The sequence below is a fragment of the Magallana gigas genome, chromosome 5 (assembly GCF_963853765.1).
Source record: "Magallana gigas chromosome 5, xbMagGiga1.1, whole genome shotgun sequence".
Lineage (NCBI taxonomy): Eukaryota > Metazoa > Mollusca > Bivalvia > Ostreida > Ostreidae > Magallana > Magallana gigas.
The window spans coordinates 28,275,418-28,287,618 of record NC_088857.1 but is presented as its reverse complement, the minus strand read 5'-3'; positions in this window follow the sequence as shown (position 1 = coordinate 28,287,618).

The following is a 12,201-nucleotide window of genomic DNA, read 5'->3' as shown; positions in this document are numbered from 1 at the left end:
ATTTGTGAAGATATCCGAAATCACGAGGGAAAATACTATGAATATTGAATGAAAAAATATCAATCTGATTCGCGGTGCGATATTTTTTAGTTAAAATATAATGAAATTGATCATGTGGTTATTCGATCCATTGATTGGAAAAATGAAAAAATCTTCACTTGGTTTGAGAGGCTTGAGTGCATCTTATACATGTATAACTTACAAACAATATTACATCTAGATAAATTCATGGTCTTTATATTGTCTTATGAGTAGTAAAATATATGAACTACATTTGTCAGAACAAAACAACTTGCGTGTATGAATAGTCCGTCTGTTAAATTCATTTTTATTCACAACTATGTGTTTTCTATCTTCTAACCAAGGCTCAGGGATACAAGCAGAAAAAAGAGTAGCTAGTATTTTGATGAAGAATAATCTAGAGCTAATAACGGTGAGTGGTCTTTGAGTCACCTAAGGCTTCCAATAGGTCAATGGCAGCGTGTAACAAAATAGCCCTTGTTACATCTACTCTTGATTTATTCTTATTTATTCTATTATTCTTTTGGGTATTTATTTTCTGGTAAACATGACTGAAGGTTTAGAACAAGCCACAAATATTGTTGCTGGTACGATACAGCAAGGGTTTACTGAACTTAGTACGACAGTGAATGAGAAACTCGAACAAATTAAAATTGCCATTAAAAAGCAAGAAATCATAATTGATACACCTCCTTTATCGGGGAAGCCGTCGGAATTCCGGGCTTGGACAAATGCAATAAACAAAGCTTTGGTCTTAAATCCCCATTTGACAGATGATGGAAAAGTCCGTCTTGCTCTAAGACATAGTAGGGGGATGTAAGTGACTATATCGGCCTGTACATTGAACAGCGCGTGCATGACCAAACTGTAGAAAGGGGATGGGGGCACCTGAAAAACCAATTAATTTTAAGATTTGGGGAATGTAATGACAAACATCACGCATATGCATCCCTGTTCAAAATTAAACAAAAGCCTGACGAAAATGTCCAAGTGTACAGCACTCGACTCTCTCGACTGGCCCTCGATGCATTTGACAGCCTTGACCCTCCTGAGGTACAGCGCCAGTTGGTACAATTATTCATTGACGGTATGTCCGACGATCACATGAAAATCAAAATCATGCATCAAAAGCCGACTACGCTGACGGCTGCCGCGGATAGCGCGCTTTCAATACAGAACTTTCATACCGAGGTTAAAATGCGGTTAGGGAAAGAGTTTGTCCCGACGCGAGATCCGGAAGAGGTGGTATTTCCCAGGCTCAGACCTGTCGCGCCTGATCCGCCTTACCCTACCCCAACTTTAATTCCTCAAAACCCCCTCCCTGCCCCTCGCCCTATTGTGCCTATTGAAATAGGTCACATGCGGTATAGAAGAAGCCCCAGAACTGAACAATTTGAGAATGGATGCTTTTATTGTAAAAGAGAAGGTCACATAGCTCGAAATTGCCCCGAAAGACCAGGACAGCCCCAAGCTCGAAAACGTCCCACCCCGAACCACCGTTTAAACTAGAAACCCTCCGTCGCAATGAGGCCGGCGGCGGAGGAGGAAAGGTAAGAGTAGGAGAATTAAGTAATCAATCACCAGCCAAGAAGTTAAAATCAGCTTTCATTAATTTTGCTGGTAGTCCAAATTCTTGTTTAATTAAAGTTCAGAACCAGAAACTCAGGGCTTTAGTGGATACTGGAGCAGAGGTGAGTCTTATCAAACGGAAAATTTACGATTCACTAAAATACAAACCAGAATTACAAAGAAATAGGTTAAATTTAATGGGTGTGGATGGTTCCCCACTAGACATAGATGGAGTGGCTAGAATTTCTTTTATTATTGGCGGAAATAGTGTTGTACAAGATTTTTATGTAACGCGCTCAATGTCCAGAAATGTTATCCTTGGGCGTGATTGGTTGCTTAGTAATGGTGTTAGGTTGTATTTTGACCTAAAATCTTTAAGAATTAAGAATGCGTATGTACCCCTGGAGGAGGATGTGCACATTTCCTCTGTAGAAAAAGGTACGAATTGCAGACTAGCCTCACTGCAAATTAATGATACTATCGTACCATTGGATGATGATTTGTGCATATCCTCCCTGCTACGAACCACGGGTAAAGTTAAAATAAAACCACTGAAGTATGTCTTGGAATCCCCATTGCAGAACAAGAAAATCCAGCTGTGGGCAATGTGTATGGCTGGGTATGACTGTACTGTAGAATATATTGCGGGTACAGAAAACTCTTGTGCTGACCTCCTCTCTCGGATAGATCACTCACTATTGACTGATGACTCTGATATTTGCACAGAGACGGGACCGGATGTAAGCGACAAGACGTACGAGATCGGAGTCCTTGATTCTTCTAATTTTCGTCCTAATTTTCGTCCTAAGGATCATATGGACTCCATAATCGAAGACGTAGGGCCAGAAGCTCTCAATGACAAGTTCCAAGACGAAAGGACGGACTCCTCCGATGAGGATGACATACCACTGGCCGAACTGCAGAGTCGAATAAGACAAAGGGAGGAACGTTTAGCTGATAGGCTAGATGAACGTAGTGACCAGATAAAACTTGACCCCGACGACATTAAGACCGATGAGACTGTGCATGGTGACGTTGAACCACTAACAGACGAGCAACTTAGTGGGGATGATATAAAGTCAAACTCGGACCAAGACATGTCAATTGTAGAGGTCAAGGTCAAGAGGCCCAAATCAAGGAGCATAAAGGCTAAGGGTCTCTTGAAAGCACTGTATCAATATTTGTAAACTCGTATATGCCCTCTCCACGTGGATTTTAAAATCCGGACGATATTTACGTCTTTAGGTCATAATGACTGACTTAAGCGTGGGAATAGCTAGATACATGATTAAAGCATTGTTTGTAAAGAATATTTGTTTTCTTTTCCTATAAATTAAAACTGTTGGCCATGGGACGTTTAAGCCCAGCAGATATTTCCCATTGTTAATTCACAACCCTCTCTTAGACGGATATTCTACGTTTGAAGTTTACCGATGTCATGTCGAGCTGTACACGGTCAAATAACCTTATCCCCATATTTTTGCCGAGAAACGACTGTCAAATTCCCTGAAAACCACCTTAATATTACAATTACACCTTAATATTACAATTGTACACACCCTCAACACCAAAAATATTTGGGAGAAATTTCACCGAACCTTACCAAACTTTACCTATTCTACTTATCCTTTTAAATTAAACAAAATTAAACACATTGAAATGGATGATTTGCAAAATGTGCTAAAGTACATGTATTTTCCACCTGAAGAAAAGTTTTACTTACCCCATTGGTCTTTTCGTTTCATAGGGATTTTGGGTATCTTACTCATTGTCGTATGTTTAATTGGTATTAAATGTCGTAAACGAATCAAGAGTAAAATAATTGGGCTCTGGAATGCAAAGGGGGATAGTGGGGAATATAAGATGTCTGTACTGCCGACGTATGCAGCGGTCAAGACCCAAGGTGGTGACATTCCTACACTATCCACTGCACCGCCTGCAGAGACTGAACCTACTGCGACCTTGCTACCTCAACAATCTCCAGAGACGCTCAGGATGACTGCTGAACACGGGCCTATCTATCCAAACCTACCAAGATTTGAACTGATTACAAGCCGGGCCTCATCTTTAATTGGGTCAGCTCCGACATCTATTACTGAATAAGGCAAATTAGGACATCTCCGGTTTACCGGACATGGGATGTATTGGGCACGTCTCATGTAAATCAACGGCCTTATTTTTATTTGACCTGATCTGGACTTGTATCAACGACCTGGACTTTCCTAAAGAACTTTCCTTGGGTATGTGCTACCTTACCCATAGCCAATAACTTTTAAATACTTGTTACAGCAAACTACAATCATGTATAGTGAAGCAGATGAGGGAAATGGAATATGTTAAACATTCCGATGATGACGGAAGGATGAATTACCTTATACTTTTTGTGTGAATTGTGTATAATCACAACCAGAGCCGAGGAAATACCGATGATTCTGGAAGTATCAACTTTCTAGTATCACTTCGACGATGTTACCGATGACACCGACTACGACGAACCTACACCAGACCTGTGTTTCGTTTCCGATGATTCCGGAAGTGTCATGCGCTATTCGATGAATTCTCCGATAATACCGGACGCTGAACTCTATACAGACTTTTCTGTGTAAAGAGACTGTTTTGTGTAAAGAGACTCTTTTGTATATAGAGACTTTTTTGTGTAAAGAGACTCTTTTGTGTATCGAGACTGTGCTTAAAAAGTTGCAGTATATTGAGCAACTTTTTCCTGATGTGGTGGAGGTGTGTAACAAAATAGCCCTTGTTACATGTAATTATATAATCGAACACTGGTGATTGGATTTTATATTTACCTATTATTATATAATCGAACACTGGTGATTGGACTTTATATTTTACGTATCATATAACTTTGACTATACTGATTGGACGTTATATTATTCTTTGAACTATTGTGATTTGACTTTATCATTTAATTTCAGAATCAGTATAGAGTGCTTTCGTAAATTAAATACCTTTATTTAATGTATATTCCATGTAAATTGAATCACGATAATTCTGTGTCCATCAAAGACTTTATTGCTTTAAAGGAAGGTCAGAGAGAGAGAGCCAATAGCTACCATGTTTACATATTTATGGGGTGTATTGTTTTGAGGTGATGATCCTTTAATGACCGTAATTAAATCCTTGCTGGTCAATATGTCTCCAATTTGGACATTATGTTCCCGATTTGTACACAAATATCCTGAGGGGGTAAAGTTTGATATAAACTAATAATTACATACAGCATTCGGCTAATCGAAGTCAATTAGCCCTTTGATCGGCTCAGGTAGATGACAGTAATTGGTCACGATACAGTGACCCTCCCACTAGTAAATATCTGTCGTAACATTGATTGACCCTAAGTACACTGATTAAGGGCGGGTTCTTGACTGATCAGCTTGACGCCATCTTGGAGCATCATAGTAACAAGGTGGTGGCGCCCTCTTAAGGGGCTTTTTAACACCCAATGAACACTTGTATTACTTTGATAGTTGTTTTCCCCAAATAGTATAAAACTACTAACTTCTCGCAAGTTAGGTTAATTCCGACGCTCTTTCGAACTCTTAACATCTCTCTCTGACTTCCCCGAATTGGGACTGTGTATTTAGTTTGCTTTTTTGTCGAATAAAACCACTATACGATCACTTAAGACTTTTACTTAACGTGTACACTACTTACGTAAGATACGCGTGGTAGTGTTATAAGCGCATTGGTTGCTAAAATATGGGACGAAGTCGCCCAACAGAAATGGATTTAACTATTGTGAGCCTCTGAAGTAACACATTCTGGATGTTTCAAAAAATTTGTTGTAGGTCCATTTAATTTTTAAAAAACTTTTATAAAAATACGTATTGTCCGATTTCCACTACCAAACCAACAATTTAAATGGCTATAATATCTTGATGGTAAAAGGTTGATATACAAAAATGATTTATATCACTGGCGAAAATCATGTTTAGCTCATGTTTTTCTTCATCTGTTTTACACTTTATGTTTCAATAGTTTTCTTTTCTCATATACATGCATTTAGCTAGTAAAAAGCCCATGCCCTAAGTGCGCCCCTTAGCATTGAATAAAATGACAAATACAATATTTCACACATTATTAGCTTCAATTTTTTTTATCTCCTTGAGTGAATATATGTTTGTTTGTCACGTGTTGGTGGGTGTCGTTTTTTTTAAATTCATATAATATCTATTGCGCATAACACTATTCTATCAAAGATGATTTTTACCTTTTGAATACATATACAACTCAAGCTAATAAAAAATCCTACGGGTAACCGGTTTTGTTTTATAATTATCGAAAAGGATCATTGGTCAATACCTACATGAATATTTAAAATACGCTGTTCTTGTTCAAACAAAGAAAATTTTTACATGTGTGCAAGACCATATAAGAGTTCGCTGCGATAACACCAGTGTATTAAAATATACTTTATATACATTTTGGAGGAGAACTGAATGTGTTTATGTACATAAGGTACACCAAATAAATAAAAACGAATTATTCTTCCTTCTTTGGTATATAAAAAAAACAAATACGAGTTTGAAACATCGCTCTTATTTCATTTTGAATTGACACCTTCAAGTGCTTTATAACTTCGAAAAACTAATAAAATCAAGTATCATACTTTGCAAAACGTGTGAGAAAATGAGGAGCACGCATTGATTTATATAGATTTGCCAATAAGATGAGAATATATTCATTCTACAAATCAAATATCACTGCAATTATAAGAACAATTATTAAAACAAACTTGAACAAATTACAACAGATTATTAACAATTTATAACGACCTTATCATTTTTACACGCTTTTGTCATATATTTACTCATAACTTCACAAAACATGGAATTATAAAAAAATGAGAGAGAGAGAGAGAGAGAGAGAGAGAGAGAGAGAGAGAGAGAGAGTATGTGAGTCTTTAATTGTTGAGTTTTCATATCAGACAAAAATATCGAAAAAACATGACAATTCACACTAAATATTCCTTGTATTCACGGGGCTTGTGCACAGTCATATGATCTGAATCGTATATTTTTTATCGTGTGCCACATTAGACATTTGATAAGTTATAAAAACCTTAAGTATGAATTTTACAACCCGATTCCCTAGTGACAAATCATAGCTGTCTACACAAAATTCTTCCTTGTTTGATACTAAATTTAGATATTTGGACACTATATATCATTCCCACTTTTTAATTATTTATTGGTAACTGCATACTTGTAGTCTTTACGTATGTAGATTTTGCAGCATAGAATATAAGACTTGGCAGTGTATTCACAAACATGCAGTACGCGTAATGTTTAATCTTTAAATTGGCAGTGGATTTTGTTTGTAAATAAAAGACGACATTATTTTAAAGAATTTCTGATTATAAATAAATATCAGCATATAATACGAAATATTTCGAATACCAAAAAAGCAATGAAGTATGCCAAAAGAAAATTATTCATAATTCAACTAAGTTATTTTAATTATTGACCTAATGATCAAATTTAGTTTCACCGGCAGAGACAAATTTCAACTTTCCGTCTACAAAAGACTAATTACGATCAAACATAATATACAACATTAAATATGTGCATGGAAAAAGATATGTATATTTATAATTGCATGTAGCATATATTGCAGGTTGCTGGAACGACAAAAAAAATGACATAAAGACGTAATGCAATTTAGATATCTGAATATTTTTATACCCGCACTTTCTAAAGAAAGTTCGGGTATATTGTTGTTACCCTGTTCCGTCCGTCCGTCCGTCCGTCTGTCACGTTTTACTTTCTCAAACTGCTCCTACATCTTATAAACCAGCAAACTGAACTCTTGGAGTTTGATTTGGGGTATCATGTTGTTTTGTAAAAAGGTTTCAAAAATTCTCTGTTAGTCCTGGGGGTCAAATAATTGGTAAAAAATGACGTTTTTTCACAAAAAACCTTCTTCCTCGAACTCCTCCTACATTTTCAACAGTAGACAAATCATCTTTTGGAATATGTTTTAGGGTATCCTATAGATGCGCAATAAGGTTTCGGAATTTTCAATTTTGTCCTGGGGGTCATTTAATGGCTAAAAAATGACGTTTTTTTACAAAAAAACTGGTTTCAAAAACGTCATTTTTTTTTGGCAGTAGCCAAATGATCTTCTAGAATATGATTTGGGGTGTCATATTGAGGCGTGATCAGGTTCCAGAATTTTTTTTTTTTATTAAGGGGATCAGTGGGCAACAAAAAATGACGTTTTTTGGCCAAAAAAATATGATTCCCAGAACTCCTCTTACAACTTCTGGAGTAGCTACGTCATCTCTTGGGATATAATTGGGGCTGTCCTATAGATGTGCAATAAGGTTTAAAAAATTTAAATTTCATCCAGGGAGTCAAATAGTAGCAGAAAATTGACGCTTATCACTAAAAAAACAAACATTGATCCAAGAGCTCCTCTTATGATTTAATGGATAGTCAATCATATCTTGGGATATGATAGGGACTGTTCTTTAGATGTGCAGTAAAGTTTTCAAAATTTAAATTTCATCCAGGGAGTCAAAAAGAAGCAGAAAATTGACGTTTATCACTTCAAAAAAACATAGATCCTAGAACTCCTTTTATGATTTAATGGATAGACACATCATATCTTGGGATATGATAGGAACTGTTCCATAGATGTGCATTACGGTTTTGAAAAATTAAATTTAACCCTGAGGCCCATTACCTACCGGTACATACCTTTTGATGCCCTTTAAGGATCAAGAATATATATGGTTAAGGGGTGGGGATCTCAACCGTTTTCGAGATATTCGTGCACTTCCTGTTCAAGGGGGGTCATGACCATCCCCGGGGCCCATGACCTACATACCGTTTGATGCCCCTTGACACAAGGAACAAGAATATATATGGTTTAAGGGTGGGGATCTCAACTGTTTTGAAGATATTAAGGGACTTGCTGTTTGAGGGGGTCAGGACCACCCACAGGGCCCATGACCTACATAACATTTGATGCCCCTTGACATCAGAAACATGAATATATATGGTTTAGGGGTCATGATTATAACAGTTTCTGAGATATATGGTAATTTCAAATTCCTGGGGGGTGGGGATGACCCCAGGGGTCAGATCTAATAAACCCTATATATTGCCAGTAACAAAAATCAAACCAGGGTGCACAACTAGATATGCATGTGCAGGCCTATCATATCCTAGAGTTTTGTACAATTCTGTTCAGCCATCTCTGAGAAACAAGTTCAGAGCAGGAAAGAAGAAAAAGAAGATGAAGAATAATAATACATGTACCGTATTAAGAACCGTACAAAAACAATAAGTCTCCAAATTTCATTCGGGAGACTAAATAATAAAGATTAAATAGAGATAGGATCATCAAATCAATAATTTAAAGATAATTGACAATTTCTGATTCTAAGGGGGTCAGGATGACCCCTTAGGGTCATGACTTACATGCCATAATGATCTGATGCGCCTGCATGACCTAAGGAGGAATAATATCTTTGGATTAAGGTGGGGATCTCAATGGTTTTTATGATATTTAATAATTTTAGGAAGAGCACTTGGGATCATGACCTACATACCATCTTAAATGCCTTGAAGAAAGAAACAATAATATAATATGTACATGATATATGATTCAATTTAAGAACCCAGATATAGATCAATCATCTGTTTTGTAATACTTCCTATGTATATATACATGTACATGTATTAGTTTGTGTTTTGTTCTATACTATTCATGTTCATGACTGTAGTATGGCTTAGTCTTATTTTAAATTACATTAAAAAATTGTCAAATATATGACTTGGAACCCCCACTCCCAAACAAACTCAAATATAAACTGTTCTCTCCCCCCCCCCCCCTCCCTTGTCGAATGATCTATTAAAATCAAAATATAATTTGGGTGTCTAAAAACTTTTATAAACTGGTAAAAAATGTTATTCTTAAAAAAATTTATATTACACCTTGCATAATTGACAAATGATCTATTGAGATATGATCAGAGGTCATATTTCTACCTTGGGATCAATAAGTAGTATTCATTGACAAGTTAAAATTAATAACAATAAATGATTCAAATTATAAATGTTTATACTCCACATTCACCCCCCCCCCCCCCCCTTCAATCTAACCTGGTTATAAAGATTCATGCAGTCTTCTTAATACATTCTTACATGTGTACAGTAGCAAATTTTAAATCATTTCTTGATTGCTTTTTCTCTCGTGATTCACATTAACATTTTGGAAATTGCTTAATTCAATTTTTAAGATTTATAAACAAAATGTTATATGCATCACTTCCATGTGTATTCGCCTATTTGGGGCAATTGTAAAGTCTCCTAAACAAAGCAGTGACATCATTAGGCTAGGATTTACCCACATGGATCGAACACTACTGTATAACATATGAATAAGATAAAATACATTATTATTCCTAGTTCTAAAATGTCAGGGTGTCTCCAAGGGGGCATAATCTACATACAATTTTACGCGCAATGACACAAAGAGCAAAAATAAATTATATGGTTTAGGGATGAGAATCTCAGATCTCAGAAGTTAACAAAATATACAGTGTATCATATCATTTCCTATTTCATAAAGGTGGGGGGGGGGGGTTGTTAATGACAACACCTGGGGGTCATTAATGTACTTTACACCATTTGATGCATCATAATGACATTAGAAGATATTTTGTATTTTCCTGTTTCGTGGGGTCAGAACAGTCCCATAAGGTCATGACCTACATTGTATTTGATGCATTATAATACATTAAGAAAGAAATACTCCTTCCTTCCTATTATAACTCATGTAAAAATAATAAGTGTCTACACCTACTTACATGTAATACACAAATTTAATAAGAAATTGTTTATACAGGGTCAATATGGGGTCAACTCAATAGTGCATGCAGTCTGACAAATGAAAAAAATAACTTTTGCAACTAAAATGACAGAAACTTTACAAATGCGATAGGATAGGTAACGATGATAAGCTTATTTAAATATCAAAAGATGATGATACAGTATGCTGTCAAAGGGAGATCACATTTAGTGAAAGTAGAACTTATATATATGTATGCTGGCATTGCTGGCATCTCATTATATTGTGCTACTGCTACTACATGTATTATGCTTACCTAAATTGGTCAACATCATAATGATAAACCAATTAAAACACAATAATGAATTCCTTTAGCTGATCTTAATTAATCCTTTTCTGCATACGGAAAACACAGACATGCATGTATGGGTGTTGCTAAAACGCGGAACGGAAAACGGAACGGAATGGAAAATGTCATCACGTTAATCGCTTAAAAAGGGTATAGACTGGCCAGAAACGATTTACTTTGAATTTTTTATTTATATCTAATGAATGATTATCAACATGTTGTTATCTTATTAATATTCATATGAATGTCTATCAATTATAGCATTGTATTCATTCGGCTTTAGTTGAGTACGGAAACGGAAAAATCAAATGTATACGAATTGTGAAACATTAACATGATTAAACGAGCAAATTAGCTATAACTTTTTACTTATTTTTCTTATATGGTATTGCTGGCATATCAGCGTAACGTACGCAGTTAGTGAAAGCGTTTTATGCGTGTTTTGAGTATTTTTATATTTCAAATGTGATGTACATGTATATACTTACATCAAAATTGAATTTTCGGTGTTCTAGACGATCTTTTATCATACAGACGATACAGTATCATTGAGATGGAAGAAAAAAAACCCGTAGGACTGACGACATTAAAATTAAAATACAGTAAACATTAAAATACTAGTACCCGGTAATTTGTGAAACTAGTAATTTGAGAAACTAGTATTTTTAGCAATGCAATTTTGTTTACGTTTGCATTACTAAGCAGTTGTTTATTCCTATGATCCGAATAGAGAGCTCTAGACGTTGCCTGGTTTGATTTTCCGATTATATATTGGGACTATAGTCTGTCGATCCCAAAATATTCATGCAGCACATTTGGACGATTTATAATGGAAAATATTGACATCTTTTCTCCATTTGGAAGTCACTCAGAAGACCTTGCACAATTTTTCAACACTATCATCCGGGTCTGTTGAAATGCAAAACCCCATAGACTTCTTTATTTTTAGCCGTGTATTTATACCAGCTGATAAGCTAGAGAGGACGTTTTAAAGAAAGAATAATGAGAATGTTTAATGCTTTTAAAAGAGAATTGCTTGAACCCTGAGGTATATATAAATATACACCAAAAAGTGAATCGAGGATATTTTGGGACAGAATATAGTGGTCAATGCATGTACTGTTAATTTTGAGGAGATAAATATTCTTGAATAAATAATCTAATATTGCTAATCTTTCAAACAAAATTAAAAAGGTACATTAAGTATATCGTTTTAGCATGATTAACAAATCTACGAGGTAAATAACATTAGATAAGATTTTCCGTTTTCCCTTCCGTTCCGCTTTCCGTTCCGTTTTCCGTTCCGCGTTTTAGCAACACCCATGTAATCGAAGAGCTGGGTAAAACTAGTACCCGCTAATGAGACATGCAGACCTGTGTTGTGTACGTAACTTGAGACAAAGATCATTCATTTGTAACATGCATGTATTTTTATGACCTAT